At 42.4% G+C, this 25731-nt stretch overlaps 1 long non-coding RNA gene across 1 annotated transcript; it reads right to left on the bottom strand.

Annotated features, from left to right (window-relative positions):
- Positions 1-16807: 16807 nt before the first annotated feature.
- On the bottom strand, positions 16808-17654 carry LOC120560290. The gene is made up of 3 exons (XR_005639469.1): positions 17544-17654; positions 17131-17265; positions 16808-16997 (listed from the first exon to the last, which is right to left on the bottom strand). It is a non-coding gene; the product is annotated as an uncharacterized LOC120560290 (long non-coding RNA).
- Positions 17655-25731: the final 8077 nt, after the last annotated feature.

Raw genomic sequence — 25731 nt, 5'->3', positions numbered from 1 at the left:
GTGGTTCGGGCATCTGGTGAGGATGCCCCCTGGGCGCCTCCCTAGGGAGGTGTTCCAGGCACGTCCAGCTGGGAGGAGGCCTCGGGGAAGACCCAGGACTAGGTGGAGGGATTATATCTCCAACCTGGCCTGGGAACGCCTCGGGATCCCCCAGTCGGAGCTGGTTAATGTTGCTCGGGAAAGGGAAGTTTGGGGTCCCCTGCTGGAGCTGCTCCCCCCGCGACCCGACACCGGATAAGCGGACGAAGATGGATGGATGGATGGATTAAAACAGGAATTAATAAATTGGTTTTCATTAATCCAATATTAAATAGAGGAACTGTAAAAAGACTTTCAAAGTTAAACTTTAAAACAGTAAATAAATACATCATTTAAAAATACATTAATGAATTAGTAAATAAAAAAGCATTTCAAATGCAATTTTACTTAAGGTGTTGCCGTTCTCTTTGTTAAAGGTGCAATATGTAATACTGACAGCTAGTGTTTAACATAGTTACTGCAGTACAAATTCAAAATACTGGAGAGAGTCGTCTCCCCCAGCCCCTCCTCCCCAGACTCGAAGTTCACGGAGGTTGCCAGGCTGAGACCGCAGCATCCACAACAATGTTGCTAGACGCTTGTCTCACATAGCTAGGGTTGGGTACCGTTTGGAGTTTTACAATTCCGATGCCGAACTGGTACTTTTAAAACGATTCCGATTCCTAAACGATTCCTAAACCGATTCTTGAAAAACTGAAAAATGACATAAAAGAAAGGCTTTTTATAGAGTTTTTTTTTTTTTTTATTGAAAATTATTTAAATTTAACAATATATTAACATTTTAAAGTACTTAAATATATAATAACTAAACCTAAGTCACCTAACACACAACTACAATAATTTAACAAATAACAGTTACACTATTAACAAGTACCAACAAAATAAATGTTGAGTTGGTATGCCAACCAGCTTCATACTTTAGCAGTTCTTTTGCAGAAAAATGACCATATTTGCCTTCTCTGGCAAGATACTACACCTCTCCTGACTTATGGCATGTCCTGCACAGGAGAAAACTCTCTCAGCCTGTGTCCAAGAGGTCTGTACACACCCAGGTATGAACTTGAAAGGGCAGACAATTTGGGGAGGCTGTCCTGCCTCCCCCACCACCAGGCTACAGGGTCTCGTCCTGAACGATAGACTAACAGAGTAAGTGTAATATGTTTACTAGCGATCCCGTGCAGTGAATGGTTAATATGCTTTTACGTCCGTTTTGGTGAGTCCAAAGGGAAAATATGCCATTTTAAAAGTAGCCTTCATTTACGATAGCTAGCTAACGGTAGACTACAGAGAAAGTGTGAAATTTTTACGTCCGTTTCAGAACATGTACAAAAAGCCGTCTGTCAGCAGTGATTGTAAAGTGCATGTCGGGGGAATAGCGCGGACACGCGCTTCACACCACGAGCGGGCACGTGCGCCACTCGGCAGAAAAGGGAGAAAGGGAAAAAAAAGAGTCTTCCGCTGTCCGGAGCGACAGAGGGAAAATATTTCAGTCGGAACCGAAATGAGGAACCGAAATTCACGTTCTAATCCGGTCCGAATACTACCGTTTGCGTAGGAACCGGTACCATAGTGGAACCGGGTTTCGGTACCCAACCCTACACATAGCCAGACATTACTTCACAGCTCAGCGGAGTAGCTAACGTTAGATGCTGGCTATATTGACAGTCCAAAAAGCCCGTGCTTACGTGGAGCTCTGTACCCAACTGACAGACGCACGGTTTAGAATTACGGTAGGAACTGCTAAAAACACAACAACCTCGCCCTACTCCCCACCTGACGGACAGACACACTTCCTAGGCTTAGAATTACGGTAGGAACTGCTAAAAATAACACTCGCTAAACACACTGCAAACTCACTGTCCTCTCTTCCTGATTTACAGCCCCCCCTCTCTTGGTTGTTTTTGCAAGTAACCAACTCGGGTACTCTAGCTATATAATTCAATGTGAGTAGCTACACGAATGTTGAAATTACATAAACTGCCCGTCCCTTGTAGCCGTGATAAATTAGCCTAAAGCTAATGCTTACCTGTTCAGGAGGAAATTAGCCAACTCGGCATCCTTTTGGGCTGGGTTTACGTTTTTACAGGTATATCTGGCAACCCGGCCTGGCTGTCAAACTGGGCAGTTGATAACAACACATTTTGAAATTTCAAAAGGGTATTAGCATTGTTGTCAGAAAAGATAGTATTTCAACTTAGCATGTTTCCTTAATATCTGATGATGCATTGGGGTCATTTTTGGATTTATTACAGTAAATATATTACATATGGGATCTTTAAGGGAAACAACAACAAAGTTCGAGCTAGCAAGCCACGCGCTGAAAATGACCGCCTACAAACTGCAAGCGGAACTACGTACCCATTCAAAGTATTTCTCATTTCATAAAGAAACACTAGAGTGAATCTTGTGTTTTGGATGGCATTATCATGTGATGTATCAGTGTTTATGTTCTGGTGCTGCCTGCTCTTATATCACCGGCTTTCTGGATGTTCTATAAACTAAACTTTAAACCACAGAGATTCAGTTAGAAATTAGTCATTGCACGTTTCTAATGTATGATTTAGCCTATATACAAACTGAAATGATGTACGTATTAGAGTCTGGATTGGGCTGAATTTTTCTGTCCGAGGCCGGCCCGCGTCCGACAGAGCCGTGACCGAACCCGGCCTGAGCCCGACAGGCATTAAGAAATTTGTGTCTGAGCCCGACCCGAGCCCGACACAGTTAAAATAAAAAAATTTTCCTCATACTAATGACACATGTAGGCTACGTTTGTTTGTGTGGAAAGCCCGCTTTTGTTAAGCAACTGTAGGAAGGTATTTGGAAATGTCAACAGATGAGCGCATCAGCGCACACGGGGCAACAAGCACACGTTAATAAGCTGTTAAAATGTTCAATGGGTTAACTTCTCCTGATCGCTTCGTTTCTGACCGTGATCAGAAAACCAGGAGAGACTCATTACCTCCAGGGCCGACGTTATAACATGAATAACCACCAACTCTGCTCCGATTGCATCTACAACACGTCTGCTTCCTCTTTCTCTATCTCTCTTCTGCCCACTTACCACACACACACACACACACACACACACACACACACCAAGCCTCCAGGAGGAGCGCTAAGTCTAAATGCCAACATGGGCTTAGCGGATAACGGTGGTACTGCACCCCATGGCCCCATGGAGCTCATGTAGCTAGCTGTAATAATGGATATAGCTAATGGTTGTAATTCACCATGTGTTCTATTAATACGTCCATGGTATTATCTTATGAAGTTATGATATATCCGAGGGATGTATGTATGTTTTAAAGCCTGTTACGTGGATGTAACGTCATTAGCGTTTCCCAAACTGGCGGGGCTATCGGCTAGCTAGCTAGTTGCTAACATCAGGGTTAGCTAGCGTGGCTGTATTAAGATCATGCCTACATAATGTTACTACAGACATAGTGATTACATGGCCTTGGTTCTCTCTTATAATCCATCCGAGGGCTGTATGCTGTAAAGCTTGTAACGTGGATGACGGATAAAGCCATGGATCTGAGCTCTGTTCACGAAACTGCAGGCTAACTGCTAGCGCTAGCTAGTAGCTAGCTAGCTAGCTAGTAGCTAGCTAGCTAGCTAGCTAGTAGCAGGACATAATGATTAAATCTCCTTGGTTGTCTAGCTAAATACATCAATTGTTTATTTAGTTAAGCATGTAAACGATCGGGAACAACGAAAACACAATGTTTAACGTTAGTGAATATTTTAGACAATGAAAACGGCGAGTTCATGAGTTCGCCACTTGTAAGAGCCACGAGAGATAAGCTCATGAACGAGCATGTTGCTACCGGTTGCTACGACAACACAAACAAATTGTTGCTAGTGCGCGTGTCCACCGTGACATCATGGGTCAAGAATGCGGAAAAGCCGAGCTCCATGTTGTCTTAATGCGCTTTTGAGCACTCTCATTGGAACGTACGGGGCTTCCCGCCGAACACTGTATCCAGTTCTCTTAATACATCCATGACACACACACACACACACACACACACACACACACACACACACACACACACACACACACACACATGAGCTCTCAGGAGCCGCAGCACCATTTTACAACAAATGCCTTATCGCGCTGATGTGACCGAGCCCGACCCGACCCCGACCATAATTTCTAAATATCTGTCCGAACCCGGCCCGGCCCGTCGGGTACCGTCGGGACCCGTCGGCCTCAGGTCGGGTATCCATGCCTTAGTACGTATGTGTTTATTTGCATCTACAGCAGGAAAGTGAGATCTGATCACAAGAGGTCACTCAAGACACAAGTTGACACATTCTAATGCCAGGTGTGAACTAATGGACTTAAGGCCCTGACACACCAAGCTGACGGCCGGGACTGTGGCATTGCCTCTCATCGGCCTTTGTCTTGGTCAAAAATTAGCACTGGAACACAGCAGAGACTACAGCCGACAAGTGCCACGTTCGTTCTGCGCCTGCATGAGAGGAAATAACTCTCCATACCAGCAGGTGGCGGTAATCTAATCGTCATTCAACAAGGGAAAAAAAACCCGGATACCTTTGCTATGATACCCACAACAAACAGTGTTTGCTCGAACAGCGGCAGAAATGAACAGAGCCTACAGTCCCTCTGCTTCATTCCCCGCCGGGAAGACAGCGGACACTGGGAGATGGCTAACCCGACTGTGCCTCACTACAGTGGGAGCGGACCGGACCATTTTACTAATTTAGAGGCTGGCTATTAATTGTTTAGCGGTGCAGAGAGAGAGAGGTTATCATGGCCTTTACATTAAAGGTGCAATATGTAATATTGTATGTAATACTGGCAGCTAGCGGTTAAAATAGTTACTGCACTACCAATTCAAAATACTGGACAGTCGTTTCCCCCGCCCCCTCCTGCCCAGACTCGAAGTTCACGGGGGTTGCCAGGCTGAGACCGCAGCATTCACAACAATGTTGCTAGACGCTTTTCTCACATAGCCAGACATTACTTCACAGAACAGCAGAGTAGCTAACGTTAGATGCTAGTCTCACATAGCCAGACATTACTCCACAGCACAGCAGAGTAGCTAACGTTAGATGCTAGTCTCACATAGCCAGACATTACTCCACAGCACAGCAGAGTAGCTAACGTTAGATGCTAGTCTCACATAGCCAGACATTACTCCACAGCACAGCGGAGTAGCTAACGTTATGCTGGCTATATCGACAGTCATAAAAGCCCGTGCTCACGCGGAGCTCTGTAACCAACTGACAGACACACTTTTTCGGCTTAAAATTACAGTATGAACCGCTAAAAACACAACAACCTCACCGTCCTCTCCACACGCCAGTCAGGCACACTTCCTCGGCTTAGAATTACAATACGAAACGCTAAAAATACCACTGCCTTGCCGATGGAACACACTTCATTGGCTTAGAATTACGGCAACAATCGCTAACACACTGCAAACTCATAGTCCTCTCTTTCTGATTTACAGCCCCCCTCTCGTGGCTTAAAATAACTCACCGTTGTCGGCTCCAGCTGCTGAACTACACGTTGTAAACAGCCATGGCCCGCTTGCCTGGTCCTCCCGGTAACGTTAGCAGTTAAGAGGGTTAGCATGGCGGCGTTAGCCAGGACCAGTCGGGATCACTTTACTGGCTGTGTCTCAATTGTTTTTGCGAGTAACCAACTCGGGTACTCTAGCTATATAATTCAATGCGAGTGCACAAATGTTGAAATGACATAAAATGCCCGTCCCTAGTGGCTGTGATAAATTAGCCTGAAGCTAATGCTTACCTGTTCAGGAGGAAATAAGCCAATTCTGCATCCTTTTGGGATCTAAGCTGTCTCCATCTTTCAAATACATCTCCAATATTTACCAGGGGGTTGTTACGTCTCTGGTCACGCAACTGTTAGAAACATGGCGTTTACTTTTTTTTTTAGGTCCGGTAGAATCTATCTCCGTTGATCCTGTTTGTTTGTTAGCTGCTTTCATGGCTGTAACAACGTTACAGCTGTAGCGCGCTGGGTTTACGTTTTTACAGGTATATCTGGCAACCCGGCCTGGCTGTCAAACTGGGCCGTTGATAACAACCACAGACCAAAACATAAACATAAATTCCGTCACGGAATGTAAATTTCAAAAAGAAAAAATACTGACATTAGCATTGTTGTCAGAAAAGATAGTATTTCCTTAATATCTGATGAGGCATTGGTGTCATTTTTGGATTTATTACAGTACAAATATTACATATTGGACCTTTTAAATATCACGATATAGGATATTTGTTTTATTAATGTTAGTCTATTTTGTAATGTGTAGGTATGTGGAGATCTTTTAAAAGACATGTTATCGTTGTAATAAATATACCTACACAAGTAGTTATGTATATCTTGTTGTACGTTTGCCATTTTATGGTCATAATGTGAAAAATAGTTATTCCAATCCTTCAAACCTGTGGGTTCTTTAGAAGGACCATTTGAACGTCATCTTTGGCCAAGTTTTGACAGCTGGTATGTGTATTGGATTTATCAGATCAGATGAAAAATGAAAGGAGCCTTGTGTGTTTTCCTCACTCTCACGTTCAAGCTGAACAGCCAATCAGATGAATTGGCTGTTCGGCCTCTGAAGGCTGACGTGGGGCGATGGTGCGGGACACACCGCACAAACTAGGGCGACAGTCCTACGGCCGACAGTTGCCTTGGTGTGTCAGGGCCTTTAGAGCAGTCCACTTGTGATTGGTTAACTCTCGACAAATTGTAAAACCACGTTAAAAAAAACAGGGCCTTTCTCTCTGATCAATACCCATCCTAGGGATTATGTAAGGGAGCAAGGAAACCCAACTAGTGTATAAATAACTCCACTCTAGACAAAGTTACTCCAACTGTCGTTCCATTTTTTTCTCACATTCCTACAGTAAGTGCAGATCTGTGGCACAGCCAAGGCAGCAATCTTTACGTAAAGTTCTGCACTGCAGGTCAATACAGAGAGCAGCACAGATGGCACAGAAAAGGGAAAAGATGAAGTAAAAGATGATGCTGAAGATGGGTGTCAAGTGATCGATTGCAGAGGAGATAACCCTGTTCTCGACTTCAAGAGGCATGCTAAAAAGTGGCACATTACGTTTAACCATGTATCCAGTTAGCAAGATACACGCTGAAAATGGCAGGTTTTGAAGAAAATTTGGATCATGCAAGAAGGCAGGCTTGCTTGGAAATGATTGTAAAGATTCACAAAGATTACGTTTTGGGACCAATTGTGGCAGGATTGCTGTGGACGAAGTAATGTTACGCAGGGTGATACACTGGTAAGAGCAAATTACGTATAACCATGTATCCAGCTAATTTAAATAGCTTGCGTTGCTGTATTGTGTGAACAGTTAACTTTAATTTTATATATGTGGTGTTTTCTTTTGCAGGGTGCAAATATACTATATTGCACTATATTCAGTTTGCTTCAAAGCCTGGCACACTTCCTGGGGGCCTGCCTATACCTTGTATCTACACATCTGGACCCGATCATACGCAAGTCAAGGAGGCAGAAGGCGGTAGGATTGGTGGAGCCAAGCCAAGGCTTTATCGTTCATTTCAGTGTGTTGCCCAAAAAACATTTCTAATTCAATTGTATTTATAGTATCAAATCATAACAAGAGCTATTTCAAGACACTTTACAGATAGAGTAGGTCTAGACCACACACTATAATTTACAAAGACCCAACAATTCCAGTAATTCCCCCAAGAGCAAGCATTTAGCGTGGCGAGGAAAAACTTCCTTTTAGGGAGAAACCTCGGTCAGACACAGGCTCTTGGTAGGCGGCGTCTGACGGTGCCGGTTGGGTTTCTCTCATTGTTTATTAATTATACTGCCATAACAGATGATTTGTCAGCCAAGCCATCAGAATGCTGTTAATCTCTGGTTATAAATATTTTTACATTAGCCTTGGAACAAGCACTTGGCCATGCTGATAAAATGTGCTACTGTAAACCGGGAGTAATCCAGCAGTATATATCAAGACATACATCACTAAATACTTTGAAATACCTTGCTCCTTTTTGTTTGTCTGGTAGCTGCTACATATTTGAAATTTTCCATCAAAGATATAGATGATTTAGTACTATGTATTGTTAATTGACCGTTCGCTATACCTGGCACCGAATGGTGTGCATGTGTCACTAATAAGAGTTATAAGGGGACCGGGTTTAGCTAAGAATCAATTTTGACTCAATTCATGCTTTAAATGAATAAAGAAATAAATGCATGTATGGTTAATAATAATGGCAGCTGCTGGCTAAACTTCTCCATTGACTTCTCCATCAAGTTCCTTTTAAACATTGTTAAAGTGATGGTTCGGAGTAATTTCACCCTAGGGTCCTTTGCACCATGACCTCGAGCCAAATAACCCCCAGAAGCTTTTTTCACCTGGGTCGAACATTGGGAGCGTTAGCGTAGAGTAGCGTTATCAGCTGAATAGCTTAGCGCAGGGGCTAATGGACCCACGTTTGTATCTCGTAAATGACCCTACTAATAATGCCCGAAATGATACCAAACTTCTACACTAGTACAAACAGGTTATGCACTCATAAAACGATGGATTGGAAAGTTTGTAAGTACACCAGAAGTTTATGTAAATAACACTTTCCTGCTGGCTTCTGCTCTCTGCTGTTGTTGTTGCTGTAAGACGAGTGCTTAGGGCCGTCTACAAATTACAACACCGAAAAATATTTTTTAATTTAACTTTTTTTTTTAAGTAAGTGCTGTAGTATAACTAGCAGGATACAATTAATAATTGAGGTAAGTTTGGAGATATTACCTTATTTAATCATTAAATTAATAAATATTTTTTTGTATCTCTTTTCGGTGTAGTAATTTGTAGACAGCCCTAAGCACTCGTCTAACTGCAGGTAGCAGCAGCAGCAACAACAACAGAGAGCAGAAGAGAGCAGGCAAGTGTTCATAAACTTCTGGTGTACTTACAAACTTTCCAATCCATTGTTTTATGAGTACATAACCTAACATAATTTGTACTAGTGTAGAAGTTTGGTATCATTTCGGGCATTATTAGTGGGGTCATTTACGAGATACAAACGTGGGTCCATTAGCCTCTGCGCTAAGCTATTCAGCTGATAACGCTACTCTACGCTAACTCTCCCAATGTTAGCTTCTGGGGGGGTGTTTGGCTCAAGGTCATGGTGCAAAGGACCCTAGGGTGAAATTACTCCGAACAATCACTTTAAACAATGTTTAAAGGAACTTCAAACATTGTTGTTCATTGTTCACCCGGTGGAGTGTGTGACAGACGTGTCTGCCCCATGTGGGCTGGGTCCCTTTGTTGTGTGTCATCTCCTTCCCTGCCTATCTACTATCACTTTCTGATCAAATAAAAAGCACAAAAAAATAATCTTTAAAAATATGTTTTCATTCAGCCAAGCTTTGACAGTCTGTTCAAAAGACATGACAGTTGGCTTCTGCACAATACTGGAAGGGGGAATGGGTGGTGGGGGTAGTGGGTTTCAAAGCCATGCAACCAACTTTTAAAAACGGAACAAAAGAAGAGACACAGAGACTGAAGCCACATGGCAGCCAACTTATACCCATCGTACATTCCTACGTCATCTCCCTTTTTTCCCCACATCCCTACATACCCAGGCTCAGAATAGAAAGCAGTGATGGCTTCTGCCTGACATGACAGATGCAATTGCTCTTACTTTTTTTCCCCTTTTGCCTATTGTCAGAAGTAGCTGCTTTAGCATTTGGTTCTCAGTCTTTGCACATTTCCATCTTTTCATAATTCAATGAGCATCTGTGGAAACACGGTTTGCTGCAGATTAAGTCAAAGCTCCACTGGAAGCCTTGTCAAAACAACAAGCTTTTTATTGTTTCTCTTCATAGAAATTACCTTTGTTTTAGTTGCCTCTGATTTCTTCGCCACCATATGACAAATGTCAACATCTACAAAGTACGTTGACTTCTAAGACGATAGGAAAAAGCACATAGGAACGTTGTTGTACCAATCAAATTTATTTTCCACTTCAGATTTTTTTTGATACAAGGGTAGGGTCATGTAGCTGACATCACCAGACCAAATCGCAAATGAATCTGAGACCTACTAGCTTAAAAAGGTTAAAGGAATATTGTGTGGAACCTATCAATTATTACTGTGTGCAATTATTTGCATAAAGCTTAGTGAACATCGTGGTTTAGCCATGCAGAAGTTTTTAATAACTTATTTATTTATTACAGTTTTTAATAATATTGTGTTTAACTGATAGTATTAATCGGTCAAAACAGTGCTGGGATAAAGCCTGACATTGGCGCCTGCTATTTGTTTTGCAAGGGTCTACACCCAGGGCTTAGCGCCAGCCAAGACAGTTGTGATTGGTTTAAAAAAAATATACACACTTTCTCCCACCGACAATAACCTTACAGTTCTAGCACCTAGGTCCACAGGATTTAAGAATGGTAGCGCTATTTCCAAAGCAGTTGAATGGTGAAAGCTTTTTAGCCAATTTCAATCCAAAACTTTAAACATAAAATGGTCTAGACCAGGTTAGGCAGCAAAAGGTACCATGGCGATCGAGCCAGTTTAAAAGAGAATTTCCTTCTTGACACTGAAAACTCTGGCTGTACATCAAAAACAGACCAAGCAGTGGCACAGTGTGGCCGAGCTTCCATGCAATGTCTTTATAAAGCTCTGGTTGTTTCAAGATAGAGATCCACGGCCGGCGGCAAAATACGCCAAGCTAAAAGTTGGGGAAACTTTAACTTTTAGTGGCTAAGTACAGCCACAGAATAGCCAATCGGTAACAAGAGTCCTGTGACATGTTGACCTATGTTTACAAAAAAAAATCTTTCCGTTTGAAACACATTAACACGCCTTCAGGCCACAGAAAAGTATGATTATTTTGGCAAGCCGCACTTGGCCGCTGCTTGGGGTGTTTTTAGGCGTCAGGATCAACATTCCTTGGTAACCCACTTATCTCGCTTCGTGGTACCGTACGCCCCTCGGCTCTGTGTTTTGCATTTGGGTCCACTTGCAAGCTACTCCTAACAATGATTGGAAAACATCCATCTTGTTCCCTTTCTCTTATTCAGTCCACCAAATAACTGCGAGATTCATTCCTACTGTAATAAATCATGTAATGTGTATATTCATTGCATAATTGTATTTTCCACAAACTTTTTTGCCAAAAGGGTGTGTCCTGTCGATTGCATTGTGAAATGAATTTGTTTTGAGATGTCTTAAATCAAGATAAATTATCTTGTTGCTTGCTAATGGATTGATTGTGCATCTTCTTATTGCATTGCAGAAATAAAGAGCTGAAAATGAGACAAAACGACATGTTAAGATGGATGTTTTTTACCATTATGAAGCAGTAATTGACCTTTTTAATCAAAGCACAAGATGACTGCTTTAGCAGATGAGCAACAGACATGTTATGTTTAGTGTTATGTTTTTCTTAATTTATGGATTCGACCAGCCCTTCTGCTGCTAGGCAGCCAACCCTCTTTGTGTGTTGTGAATAAGACTGTGCTCTTCAACCTGCCAAATCAAATAAGAGTTAATGATTTCAGTCATTGAAATGCCTTTTGTCTGTTGCCTATTATTACCATATTATCAGACACATCAAGTGTCGATTTGCTTCGGCACACACATATCATCTAATCAGAAAATGAGTTTGGGGTTTTGTGCCTTGTGTAAGCTGAACAAGGCCAAACCCTGAGAATCACACTCTGATATATACTGAGAGGGATTCAATGAAAGGACTAGGATGTATTATTGAAACTGATTTGGAAAGTGAGAAGTGATTTCCAGAGTGTCAATGTTAATTTTGTACAAATGAGATATAAACAAAGATAATAAACCTTAACTTTGGACTCACAAAACATAGACAGCAGGTGTGAGTCAGTGAGAGGTAAAGGTGCCATGTCTTTCTTGTCTTCTCAGCCAGGAAATCTATTCAAATGAGTCAAGAAAAGCAATGAATAGTATTTTAGTGGGTGTTCAGAAGAAGTCATTTTTTCAATTTAACTGGATTCTATGAAGGTATTGTGTGCGGCTCTCCACCCCAAGCCTTTTTATTGTCATTTCAAAACAATCCAGTTAAATTACAGATAAAATATATTCCTCAGTTGTAAACATATCCATTAAGTTAATTGAATAAAAAACTTGTAATAGGCAAGGGAGGTGCAGGCACATTAGAGTGAGCATACTATCTTCTGCAAATGTGTCTGTATACATCTTTACATCAATGTGTGTGTGTGTGTGTGTGTGTGTGTGTGTGTGTGTGTGTGTGTGTGTGTGAGTGCGCGTGCATGCATGTGTGGCTTTATACACATTTGATATGCAGATGCTACTCTGTATTTCCCACTCTCTTGATTAGCCGGTATCATTTCATTCATGTTAGTCTGTGTCTATTTGCTAGACACTAATCTGCTCTCCATACTGTTTGTTTAAAGGTAAACTTTTGAGGTCCAAATAGATTGTCAATGTCAGTTTGACTTAGGTCTATAATGGACAATCGGTCATGTTTAGCGTTACGTTGCCGGCCATAAATTTATTTTAAAATAAATCACAAAAAAAAAAAAGATGAATGTATGTCAAAGTGCAATGGGCTCTTTCACGCTGTGATTGAAACTCCTGCCGAGTCTACAGCAATTATGTTGACAGACGGACTCACATTGCCGGGGCTGTCTTTTTTCGTCATATATTGCATGTTGACATCACCACAGTCAAAGTTTATCGACGGCGCTGCTGTCCCGTCACTTGAAAAGTGCCGCTTCTTAGCCAGATTATGTCTCGCCATGTCGTAAATTGTAGGGGTGAGGCCTCAAAACCGAGAATATATTGGGGCGCGAAATATAAATTAAGATAGTCTCCAGCCGCTGCATTTATCAATGTACTTCTTACGCTCTGATTGGTGTGATATGAATGAATGAATGAATTTCATGCATCACACGTGAAGCCTGTCGTAAGATCATTTCTGCACTCATATCTGCGCTGCTTTCTATGTTAGGTTGATAAATGAGGGCCATTGTGTTTGCTAAAGACTGTGGGCACATTTCTGCATTATGTTTTGGGAGTGTCCCCCCCGTTGCAGGGTTCTGGCAAAATGTTGCCTCAGAACTGACGACATTTGTTTCTGGGACAGTTGCAGCGACAATACCAGTTCTGCTACTGAACGACACTTCTTCACTCCAGATTTCTAAATGTCAGAAAAGGATAGTTCTTGCTGGGCTTACAGCTGCAAAGAAAATGGTGGCGGTGCGCTGGAAGCCCCTACACTCTTTGACCATTAAGCAGTGGCTTCTGACCTTTCTTGACATAGTTTATACGGAACTTTCAACAGCCCGCATCAATAGTCTCTTTCCGAGGAACATAGTTATAGGAACAGTCCACTTCTAAACAGTTCTACTAACTTCTCTCCCCCAAAACCGGTTTTGCGGTTTGCATTCACACTGGCCAAGTGGCCATAGGAACTGGTAGGAGTGGTAAGGGAGTGACGCAAGCATGGCAACGGTATTTATAGCGTTGTCACTTGACTTTAGCGCCACATACAACAACAAATCAGCATGGAGGAGGCCACCGGAATGTTCCTGTTGTGCCTTGCCGGGATCCTCATAACGGAGTTCGAACAGCGGCGTTTAAAGACTAGGCTGGAGTACTTAACAGAGAAACACAGAAGACGAAGGCTCCAGCGTAATATGATCCTAATTAATACATACCTGTCAAGTATCCCGTTTTGGCCGGGAAAGTCCCGTATTTTCCCCTTCTTTCCCGCTGTCCTCCCGTAATGAGTATTTTCCTGTAAATCTCCCGTACTTTAACCTGCGTTATTAAAAAATAATAATACCCCGGGCCCGAGCGGAGTAAAAAAAAAAGAAAAAAAAACAATCTGAGCTCTGTCACCAGCCTTGCGACAACTGCCACCTGCAGTAACCTACTACAGGTACTGTAGGTGGCAGTTGTGGCGAGGTTAGTGTGTGAGGTCAGATGATGATGGATGCTACGACAGAGACGGTGCGCTGCCAAAACTTATGAAGGCTTTACTTTGCATTCCCCATAGCAATGCAAGTTGAGAAAGGGTGTTTAGCATGGTACGAAAGATTGTTCCAGAGAATAGGATGACGTTAGACAGAACTGTCTGCGCTCTACTCTCATATAAACCACTCTGGCCCAGCCCACTAATACACTCCTTCCTAAACAGTCTTAAAGAATGCAAAGTCTTCAACAAATTTGTACAATAACTCACTAAAAGAGTAAAGAAAAGTTATGTGAAATGAAAAGAAAAACTGTAAAAGAAAAGCAATATGAAATGAAAATGTGTGGAATGAAAATAAAATGTAAAGACAAGCAATGTTATAAATTGTAAATGTTTTCAGCATTCTGCATCAAGTGGTGATTTTAGCTTTCTTGTACACCTGTCTTAAAATGTAAGGGATACTGGAGCTTGGTTGGGGGGGTGGGACTGCTCGCGGTGGGCGCCGGAAAATTTCCCTTATTTTCAAATCCAAAACTTGACAGGTATGAATTAATATGATGGAAGAAGATAGAAGAGCAGAGCGCAACAGGCAAATGAAACGACGGGTAAGTTTAATTATAATTAGCTGGTTGAATGTGTGATGTTTGTTTTATGAGTTACCATACGTAGGCGAATTGCAACAGACAGTGAAGAATATGTACTGTTTGTGTTTCAGACGTTGCTGCGGCTCATTGCACAAGGCCGTACACCATCCGTTTGGGTCCGGTGCAGAGTTGAAAGCTACCGAGTTACCAGAGAGTTACCGAAACGCAGTGGATAGAGAATTTACGCATGTCCAAAGAAACGTTTACATACGTCTGCCGCCGCCTGAAGCCTGCATTGGAGAGAATGGACACAAACTACCGTCTCTCTGTGTCACTTGAAAAGAGGGTTGCTGTCGCTCTGTGGATACTTGCTACAAACTCAGAGTACAGGACTATAGCACATCTGTTTGGAGTTGGCATTTCCACTGCATGTAACTGTGTGAAGGACTTCTGCTCGTCTGTGGAAGAAATCTTGCTTCCCGAAGTCATTAAGATGCCAAATGCAGAAAGGCTCAAAGAAATGTCTCTGCACTTTGAGCAAAGATGGGGGGTGCCTCAATGCGTGGGGGCTATCGACTGCTCTGACATACCTATTTTGGCATCCCAGGAGTACCACACAGAGTATTTCAAACACGAGGGATGGTACTCCATTATTTTACAGGCAATAGTTGATGGAAGAGGATTGTTTTGGAACATTTACACAGGGCAACCAGGCAGCTTGCATGAGTTCTGCGTTTGTCTGCTATATGGGAACTGGCTGAAAGAGGGAAGGTGCTTTCACAGCAGCACAAGACCATAAGTGGACAGGATGTTGGTAACTAATTTACATCATCGGAGATGCTGCCCATCCACTGACAAGCTGGCTCATGAAGCAGGAGGTGTTCAACTACAAGACAAGCAGAGCAAGGGTTGTGGTTGAAAATGCATTTGGCAGACTGAAAGGAAGATGGCGATGCCTGCAGAAACGGAACGACTGCAGTCTTGAGAGAGTGAGGTCTATGTTGCTCACGTGCTGTGTGCTCCATAACCTCTGTGAGAGCCATGGTGAAGAGTATAGAGCGGAATGGACTGAATCCATAGATTTTCCTCAGCCAGATGTGCCACTACATCCACCTGCTGCAGAGACTGAAGGAGTTGGGGTGTGTGCAGCCTTGAGGCATTACCTCAACCACGTGCCTCCCAACTAATCACACACAACACAAAGCATCACAAAAAGTCTTGATTTTTTTTTTACTCCAATCCCCTTTTTTTTTAAGTAATGTTTTTTTGTTTGTGTTTGATTAGGCCTAGTTTTAAAATACTTCTGTAATATTGTTTTGAGAGCATTAATGTTATGGTTAAATACAAAAGGAAAAGTCTTTGAAATAAGTGCACTTTTATCTCATTTCATGAGCTCATCAATATGTGTATGTGGCGTCATAGTGTCACACTGAATGCTTGCTCTTGGGGGAATTACTGGAATTGTTGGGTCTTTGTAAATTATAGAGTGTGGTCTAGACCTACTCTCTGTAAAGTGTATTGACATAACTCTTATGAATTGATACTATAAATAAAATTGAAATGAATAGGCACAGGCACAAATTCATTCATTTTGTAATGGTATCACAACCATTTTCACCAAATTTAAATGTCCACCATGTGCACAGGTGTCAGAGTGGTGGAATTGTTGCATTCAGACAGTTGTGCTCATGATGCCCATTCAATTAGCCAGTGTAGACCTTTGGTGATGATAACACAAAAATGTCACAAGAATGTCACAGACATTTAGCCTGCTGCTGCTCTTTTTAATCAAGCAGGTAGGCATACCTTCATGTACTATACTAATAACTGTAGTAACCCACTTTTCTATTAAATATTTTATTTATATCAAAATAAAACACAACACAGCAAACTTTAGAGTGCAAAGATAAACGTAAAACCTGTTTACAATAGTAGAAGGCATGCTAAACAGTGAAGTTAATTTTATTTATTTATTCTATTTACATGTGCATATGAACCTTTAGCAAGTGCACGTATGTGCATATGAACTATTTACAAGTGCATGTATATGTGCATATGAACTATATTACAAGTGCATGTATATGTGCGGATAAACTATTTAAAAGTGCAGAAACCACACACACACACAAACAAACACACATCTTTAAAAAATAAGGGTTGATCACAGGTCCTCCTGCCTGGGTGTCAGCCTGTTGATGCTGCGCAGGAGACTCTCCATCCAGTGAGCCTTGAAGCGCTTCATCTCTTCCTCCCTTGCCACCAAAGCTGCACGCTCCTCAGCCTCTGTTTTGGCCTTTAAGAAATTGCAGTATTTCACCATAGTGGGAATCACTACAGTTCAGCATCTGAATCCAGCAGGTTTTCCACCATTAAAAGGATACTGGAATCAGGCCTCTTTCTCTTTGCTGGAAAAGAAGATACGGAGTACATGATATGTTAGTGGTTTGTTGTTTTGATTTTATGTATTACACTTTTACATTATTATTGAGTAGATTACACATTTCTACATGCAGTGCAATAGGCCTATATTTCAATTACCTGGTGTAAGGCGACAGGGGGTACTGGTGCCAACAGGAGCGACACAGAAACTGGTGCTGGGTGCACTGGTGCTGGGTCTTGTGTTAGGGGCGACTGGATCCAGCAGGAAACTGTCCACAGGTTCTAGTGCAGTAGCTAACAAAAGAAACATTTTAGGATCAGAAGCTTATAAAAAAAACGAATGACTGCATAACAGACGACACAGATCAGGCAGGCAAGAAACAAACTGCTCTTAAATTAGACCTAGATTTGTAAAAGACTGGTGTTAACATGCGATTCAACGAAGCAAGCTATCAAACTATTGATAGCCAGCCACCTATTATCAGCCTATATTATTCTGCGCATCTTTTACATTTCACAACCTATAAGGCACACTTTCTTTACATTCTGCTTAGTATAAAATTAGTACCAACCTTGAAGACTCTCATCCAATGGTGGAGTGTTCTCGGAGCAGACGATCGTCTCCCAGAACGCGGTGGCTCGAGTATGCTAGACGGTGGCCTAGAATACCGTCCAGTGTGGCGTATTGCGATTTGCACCGCTCTGGTTGTTGTGGTCCTTTATCTTCTTGTAGTCTTGTTTCAGCTTCTTCACCTTCTCTCTGCACTGCCAACCCGGTCTCATGGCAGTTTGTGTAAATGTCAACGTTATTCTTAATCTATTGATACGTGTTCACGGAGACGTTTTTCTCGTTTTTTACGTGTAAATGCCACGTTATTTTCTCGGGGAAAGGACGCTCTATAAGCCAGGAGGCGCCCGCGAGGCGGCCCGCTGGGGACGCACCACAATAACGGGATGGCGGAGGTTGGGTTTAGGGAAAACCTTACGGGGAAAGGGTGCCTTAAACGCCGGGAGACAGTAACACACACAGTAACACGCGGGACAAAATGCCACACGCAGGGACGCCATCCCCGGGAAACAAAGCGCCACACGTGGGACGCGAACCCCGGTCTCCTGGGTGAAAGTCCTGTGTTGTTTGACCAATCCACCACCTCGACCAACCTCCCTACGCGGATTTTCGGCTTTTTATATTACGCCCTACCATTTTCGTGCTGTGGCCACAAAATATGCTTCCCATTGAAATACATTATTTCACATTTTCGTGTTGTCCGCCACGTAAAAACCGACAAAAACGTCTCCGTGAACACGTATCAATAGGTTTAAAATAATGTCACATTTACACGAACTGCCGAGACTGGGCTGGCACTGCTTGGCCGTGTGGTAAACCCCCATTTGCGCTAGCTCACTGGAGATTTTCCCGAAGATTTTGATGTTTCTTGTAGATCCTTCCAGGCAGTGCTTGAAGTGGGGAAAAAAAGGTTCCGGTACTCTCTTGCATTGGCAAATCATTATGACATTTAAGATTTCTACAGTGAAAAACAAAACTTGGAGATATTGCTGGTACAACAACAATTTATTGTTATTTATTAACAACATAAATGTATGTATTTATTTAAACAACTTGTGTGTATCTGTGTGTGTGTGTGTATCTGTGTGTGTGTGTGTGTGATTCTCTTGACAGCTTTGGTCCCCTCTCTGTCTGGCCAGCAAGTGACGGGATGCTGCTACATGTTTTGCAGCCCAGTTTGTTATCTTTAAAAATGAGCCAGCTGTTCGTGGAGCAAAAATACATCATTTGGTCCCTTGACCAACAGTCAGGCCATCCGTGTGTTTCGTTACTCACGTTATTGTTGACGTCGGTGTCATTGACTAAGGCAACGTTAAGGTTGGTAGCTGCAGACTCCTCATTAACGCTGGCTGTTCCGCTCACATCAACGTTCGTTAGTTTCAGTGGCCTAGGCAGAAATAATATTTTGGGGGCAGGGCAGTAAAGAAGTGAAAGGGTCATTTTCAAAAGACAAAGTATCAAAAAGGACAATCTGAAAAAACAGCAACAATTTCACCTTCCAACATACTGCATTACGACGGCAATAGTACTGTCTACAACATGCTCAACCAACAAAACTCAGTCTAAAAAGTTTGTATACAACAATATAGATAAAAACCTGTCAATTTTAACCTTTTCAGGCTAAAATATATTTGCACCGGCAGAACCAGCAGCATTGGCTCTGCACAGCACTGTTATAAAATTAACCATTTTATTGCACAAAGTGGCAACTAAACCTGAACCCAAACAGCAGAGAAGGCGTTTACATACTGCATGACATAGAATAGCCTACATCAGACAGAAATCACACATGTAACAATGCAACAGCATTGTTGCTTCAGGACTATGGTCAGATCATGAGTAGCAAATGGCTACCAGCAGTAAAAGAAAATCAAAGAATGAAAACTTCCAGCCAAGCATTGTTTGAATTATGAAAGATATAATGAAAAGTGGCCAGCAAGGCTCCAAATCTTTGACAGTGTATGGAGTCCAGGGCAGTGACAGGATCAAAGAAAACTAAAAACTAGGTCACTCACAGAGAAGTTATCTTATGTGGGCAAAACACAAACGAGAACCGTGAAACCCATTGGACGTAATTTTACCTCTGTGAGCGCCTCCTCTCTCTCTGATGGGCTGTCGCTCCGCTGGGGAAATGTCTGCACATGCTGCAGAAAAGCTTGTCCTTATTTACACTGGATTCCATCCAAGAAAACTGTCTATACCACTTTAAAGGTACAATATGTAACATTTCTGCTTTAAAATGTCTAAAAATGACCATACCTATGTTATATATTTTTATGAGTTGTGTTCTTACACTATCCCAAATGTTTCCACCAAATGTCAAACCCAGAGAAATCTGTTATTTTATTTTCAGACACGGCACGTTTCCTTTAGTCGCCCGTCAGTGGCGTCATATAACCTTTCACCCTCCAGTTACTCTAACTTCCGTCAGAACACTGGCACCAAGATGATACGTTCAGGAGTAATTGTAAATCATGCAATGTCACAGAAAAAAAATACTTGTAACCGTAATACTGCTTTTTTTTTGGCCATAAAGCATCATTTTGTGATTAATTACATCCCACTTTTTATCACAGTAATACAACAGATACCTTATTTATTTTGAAAGTTCAATATCGACAAGTAGCTAACATTGATGCTAATGCTTTGTGGGTAACATTATGAGGTTACAACATCATTCAACACGCTTTAGTATGACTGTTTCGACCACAGTTAACAGGACTGGGCTAAACCACGAATAACTTCACTAGCAACGTTAACTGTATAGATAGACGATTAATCTAATGCTAATTTAGCCAGCTAGAACACCCGGTCTGTCTGCCTCACTCCGGCGCAGAGAGACTCAGTCGGGGATGACAGCTGACAAACAGCCCGGGACATATAGCTAGCTAGCTATCGTTAGCCCCCAGTCAGCTATCAGCCAGCTACTTTTATTACAGCAACCCCCCGGCCAGAACTTATCTCCAGTGCCTGGTGCTTACGACGCTAACGGCAGTTTAATTAAACGTCGGGAAACGGACCATATCAGACCAGGCACCGAGTCACAACAGCGGCCATCCATAGAGTTAGCTAGCTACATCTCCGCAGCGCTACCGGTGTATGTGCTGAAAATCTCCTCCCTGCCGAATTTTTCCCCTCTTCGCGTTAAGCTGTTCTTACGGTTAGCTAAATTAACCTGACAAAAGGTGAGTTAAGCACCAAAACGAAAAGTTAAGATTACTGAAAAGTGAAGGGGAGATAATCGGCAGCTGGGAGATGTTCTGCTGCTGCACAACCGGCATCGAACGTCCTGGCTTCGCTGTCGCGGAGATTCCCCGACAATCCCCACCCACACCTGTATCTCAGCCTGTTTAGTAGCTAGAAGCGTTACAACAAACCCCCGCCCCGGGTGTTGAAACGATCCAAAAGGTGACACTGATATGTGAAATATTTTGTGTTTTAGCTGCTGGCTACTGTTAGCTTGCTGGCTCACGAGCTAACTGGTCAGCTACAAATAAAAATCTAATCAAGAAAAACGTAATTATGTTGGGGAAACTGCAGCTATTTTATTAGAATGAATAAACGTAACGTGAATAAACTTGAACGGGTAAACTCGTCCGTGAACTGATGCATTCTAACTGGCAGCGAAGGTGTTTAACACTTAAAACTCCCATAATTCCACGCAACTTCCCAACGTCATCAAAAGTCCAGTTTTACCGTCCATTGTTTTGGTTGAGAGACCCCTAGTGGCAGAAAGTTACATATTGTACGTTTAAAGAGAAGCCATTGTTGTCGCGGTAACTTTTAACAGTACATTGCTGTTCCACACATCCATGGTAGCTAAACAGCCAGCTAGCTAACGTTAGCTGCTAAAGGCAGCCCGGAGAGTTTGCCTGTTGTTACCGTAGCAACCATAATACTCCTCAAGGCGTTTGATTGTATGGTTTAAACAGTTTTGTTTTAATCAGAAGAAAATACACATTAAACACACAACTAACTAGTTCTGTTATTTCTTTTTTTGCATACATTTGAATATTTTTCATAACAAAACGTATTTTGATCAAACTTGGCTGGGCGGGCCAGTGAGTAAAGTGGGCGGGCCAGTGCCGCCCTGGCCCATTACTGGCTACGCGCCTGGTTAGTTTGAAGCTCATGAATCGTACCTGATGTTTCTGGTTGGACTTGGACCTCTGTTGATGTGTCTGGCTTTTAGTACCTTTCTGATGCCAGGCTAACATAACGACTTACAAACTCAACACACTTCTCGTGAAAAATCTGTTACGGTCAGGCTGCAGGCATCAGAAAGCTTTTCTGAACTGAGGTAAGTCACGTAGTGCCCTCTGGGTAGTGTAGTTTATGTAACGTTAGGGTCAATCTCTCTGACACTGACGCTTTCTCTTTCAGTGGTAGAGTACCGGCTACATGCAACAAGTAGCGGTACGCAAGAAAAAGAGTAAAATGTAGAAGTGCCGGTACTGCGTACCGGTAAATACCCGGCCCACTTTGAGCACCGCTTCTAGGTCCCTCTGCACCTCCTCGGTGGCATACATGGCCAGCAGCGCCTGCCTGCACATCCGCATCAGTCCACTTTTCAGAGTTCAGCATTCCGTCCATTCTCATAGTAATTCATGTAGTCAAGTAATTCAAGTAGTCAATGTTTTGCTAACACAGACGGCATGGCTTTTACGGATGGCGCGCTGTGGGGGTGTGACTTATAAGTTGGACCAATCAACGTAGACCTAGGTCACTATGCGACCCTGGCCTGAAGTAGGAGCTGAAAGAGTTACAGGAACTGCGGTCAGAGGAACTTAATAATCCCCAAATTGGTCCAGTCGGAACACGAGAAAAAAAGGGTTCTAGGAATGTTATGTTCTAGGAACTGCAAAAATCCCTCCGGTCGGAAAGCGGTGAAGGTGGATTTGTGGCTTTTAATGGCAGAGACATTAAAAAGCCGACTGTGACCACAGTTGCCAGCCCTTTGGGTCCTGGGGAGGGTTGTTTTGCGTATGTGTATATATGGGTATATGATGTGTGTATGGGTATCTAAATATACACTCCTTATTTCATTTTAATTTATTTTCTTTTTTTTTACCATTCTTGGGGGGAGGGGGTTACATGCTGGTGTGTATATGTTGTTTGTTTAATAAAAAACAGTTGATCACAAAAAATATGTTGATTTGAACAGGGGCAGGTGAAATAATTTTACTCCATTTATTATTAATTGTTTAAATCTTGTGTAAATCAAGATCAGATTGAGTCATATGTAGTGCAGGTGCTAATACAGTGATGCAAAAAGAACCTGCAGATTTCTTCAAGGCCGCCACTGAAAGACTCTCAAAGCAGCTTCCAGGAGCTACAAACTAAAAAGTGAAATGCAACAGGCTGCTGTTCAGCTCAAAGGAAGGATGGCATGAGAAATGTTTTCTGAGTTGGGCTAGGAGAATCCCGTTCTGATTGAGCTTGACCTTTCTACACAGAAAAACTGACAGAGAAATTTGAATTTCAACAGCCACTGAGGGCTTAATACTGAATTCATAACAGTAATTGGTGATTATTAATGTAGGTAGATGTCAAATAGAGAAATGTCTACTTCACTGCTAGATAGGTACTTACAACTCAGCTTTCATGTGTTAAAAATCCTCCTCTGACATTTTGGATGAACTTACACTGACTGACAGCACAGTGAGCACAAACTGGGTATACTCCTGCAAGGTCTTGTTTTCTTTTAATTGAACAGTTATATTAAAAAGTTAGACGATCTAATCTAGCAACTTGTCAATCAAAGAGCAAATTATCGACGCATGTCTTAAATTGCTGTTGAGAAATTACAAGTAAAAAAAGCTAAAGCGGGAGAAATGAAAGGTACGTATGCCCATTTGATCAATGTCGGAAGGTCGGCATCACAGTCAAGCTTAGTGTAGTGTAGTTGAGTGCGATGGCTTTCGTGACATGATAAAAACGTAAGAGCCACAGTACAAGATTACCAAGCAGACAGCATTTCACCAAAAAATGCGTGCCAGAGTTGTATAACATGGTAAAGTTAAGCATGAATTGCTAAATGCAGAGAGGGTGGCAATAGCAACCGATGCCTGGACATCATGTGCCACAGACTCTTACAGTATGTGACAGTCACAGTTAGGGCTGGGCGATAAAACGATAACGATAAGTATCGCGATAGACACGTAATCAATATCAATAGAAAATGCGGTCGATAAAACGTTCGATAACTTGTTTTTCTTCTTCGGAAGAAACCAGAAGTTGCGAAGCAAGTTTGGTTGCATGAACAAAGGCACTCACTCTCTGGTAACCTAGCAACGTAGGGAGTGACACTCTAACAGCCAATCATGTAACAGTATCATGTTTGGTTGCGCCACATCGCTGTCTCGTGTTGGATTCTACAATAACAGAACCGGCGGCGTGTAGCGATAAGTGGAAAGTGAGTGCCGCAGCGAGCGAGGAAATTGTTGATAAAACAGGAAAAGTCAGTATGGAAGTTTTGGGATTTTATAAGTCTGACCGTCGTCCCCACCAACACTACCGCAAACTTGTTTTACCACCTTGGGGCCCCTCACACTTTGGAGCAAAGCCGTAATCCGCCAGCAACGCGTCCAACAACAACAACATCTGCAGCTGCTACACCGCACAAACAGCAGACCGCCATGGAGAGGTACTCTGCATCAGCGCCTTACTAAACGCTACAAAGAAATAACGGAGGCAGACGTGCTGAGCACTGTCCAGAAGCCAAGTTACCAACCTAGCACTAAACCTGCAAAAAATAGTTCTTCTCAGGTTTCAGGTTTCTCTATGTTTATATTTAACACTTTGCACCATTTTATTACACCTTATTAAGTAGTTCTTACTTATTCTTTCTTCACTGTGATTTTAGACTTATGTTTACATTTTAATTATTTGAGTTATTTCCATGGTTGTGTTGACATTTCTGCTTTTATAACTGAGGGGATTATAATCAGAGGAAGGTTAAGTTTAAAATAAAAATGTTTAAATTTAATATATTATTCTCCTGGTCCTTATTTTAAATAGGTCATAAAAAATATCAATAATTATCGATATCGACCGATATGAAACACTTATATCGTGATACAGTTTTCAGCCATATCGCCCAGCCCTAGTCACAGTGCACCACCACATCTCTGCAGACTGGGAGTTAATGGTTCATGCATTACAGTCGAGAGTGTTCAATGAATCACACACACACACACACACAGGGAAAAATATAGCCGCTTTACTGAAAGAAGCATGTGTTGACTCCCAGTCAACATTGCTGATAAAGAACCAGCTCTTGTACCTGATAATGCCAAAAGCATGATTGTCCCTTCACCTTGCACACTTTGCTCATACTTTAAATCTGGCGTCACAGAAAGCTTTTAAAATATCCACGGCTGCAAAGTTGCTCAGAAGAGTGAGGTGAGTGGTTGTTGTTTTTTTGCATCGCAACATAAGCTGAAATACTACGAGAGGAGCGTTGCCTCCTCACAAGCTCATTGAACATGTGTCCACTCGTTGGAACAGCTCCTATGACGTGCTAGAACCATTTTTGGAGCAGCAACTTGAAGTTTTTGCCATGCTCATGTCAAGGGAGCTCGGAAAAGGGGGAGGAGGGAAAGCATCTTAATGAGAATGACATCAGCAACGCTGAAGACATAGTCAGGGGCTACGTCTCAGCTGTTAAATTGCATCCTCGCGTCCTTCACTTGCTTCCTTTCCTCATGAGGAGAGAGGAAACGAGGAAATGTGATTTAGTGCAGTGCCCGTATGGAGCGCGTGCCTATTCAGAAAGGGACGATTGCTTGGTTCCCAGTATTTTTTTCCACAACCTCATCTAACTATAAGTTCAATCAGTTGCGGCTCAGCTCAGCTGCAGCTCATGTAGAGATTCGGCATGTCCTATTTTTTTTTCCGTCTAGCCGTCACACATCCAGGTAGTGATGTGGACCAGGCAGGGGAAGGAGGGAGCCCGGTTCAGCCTGCTGGAGAAGCTGCTACAGCCAGCCCGGTCTCATGGCAGTTCGTGATATGGTCACGTTATTGAATCTATTGAGTTACGATAATGTTTTTTCTTTTTTCGTGTGGTGATTACGAATTTTAAAGCAATGAATTTCAATGGGAAGCATATTTCGTGATCACAGAACGATGACGGTAGCAAGTAGTATTGATAAGGCAAAAGTCCGCGCAGGGAGGTTGGTCGGGGTGGT

Source organism: Perca fluviatilis, chromosome 6 (assembly GCF_010015445.1).
Source record: "Perca fluviatilis chromosome 6, GENO_Pfluv_1.0, whole genome shotgun sequence".
Classification (NCBI taxonomy): Eukaryota; Metazoa; Chordata; class Actinopteri; order Perciformes; family Percidae; genus Perca; species Perca fluviatilis.
The sequence above is the reverse complement of the archived record's forward strand: the minus strand, read 5'-3'. Positions and strand labels throughout refer to the sequence as shown.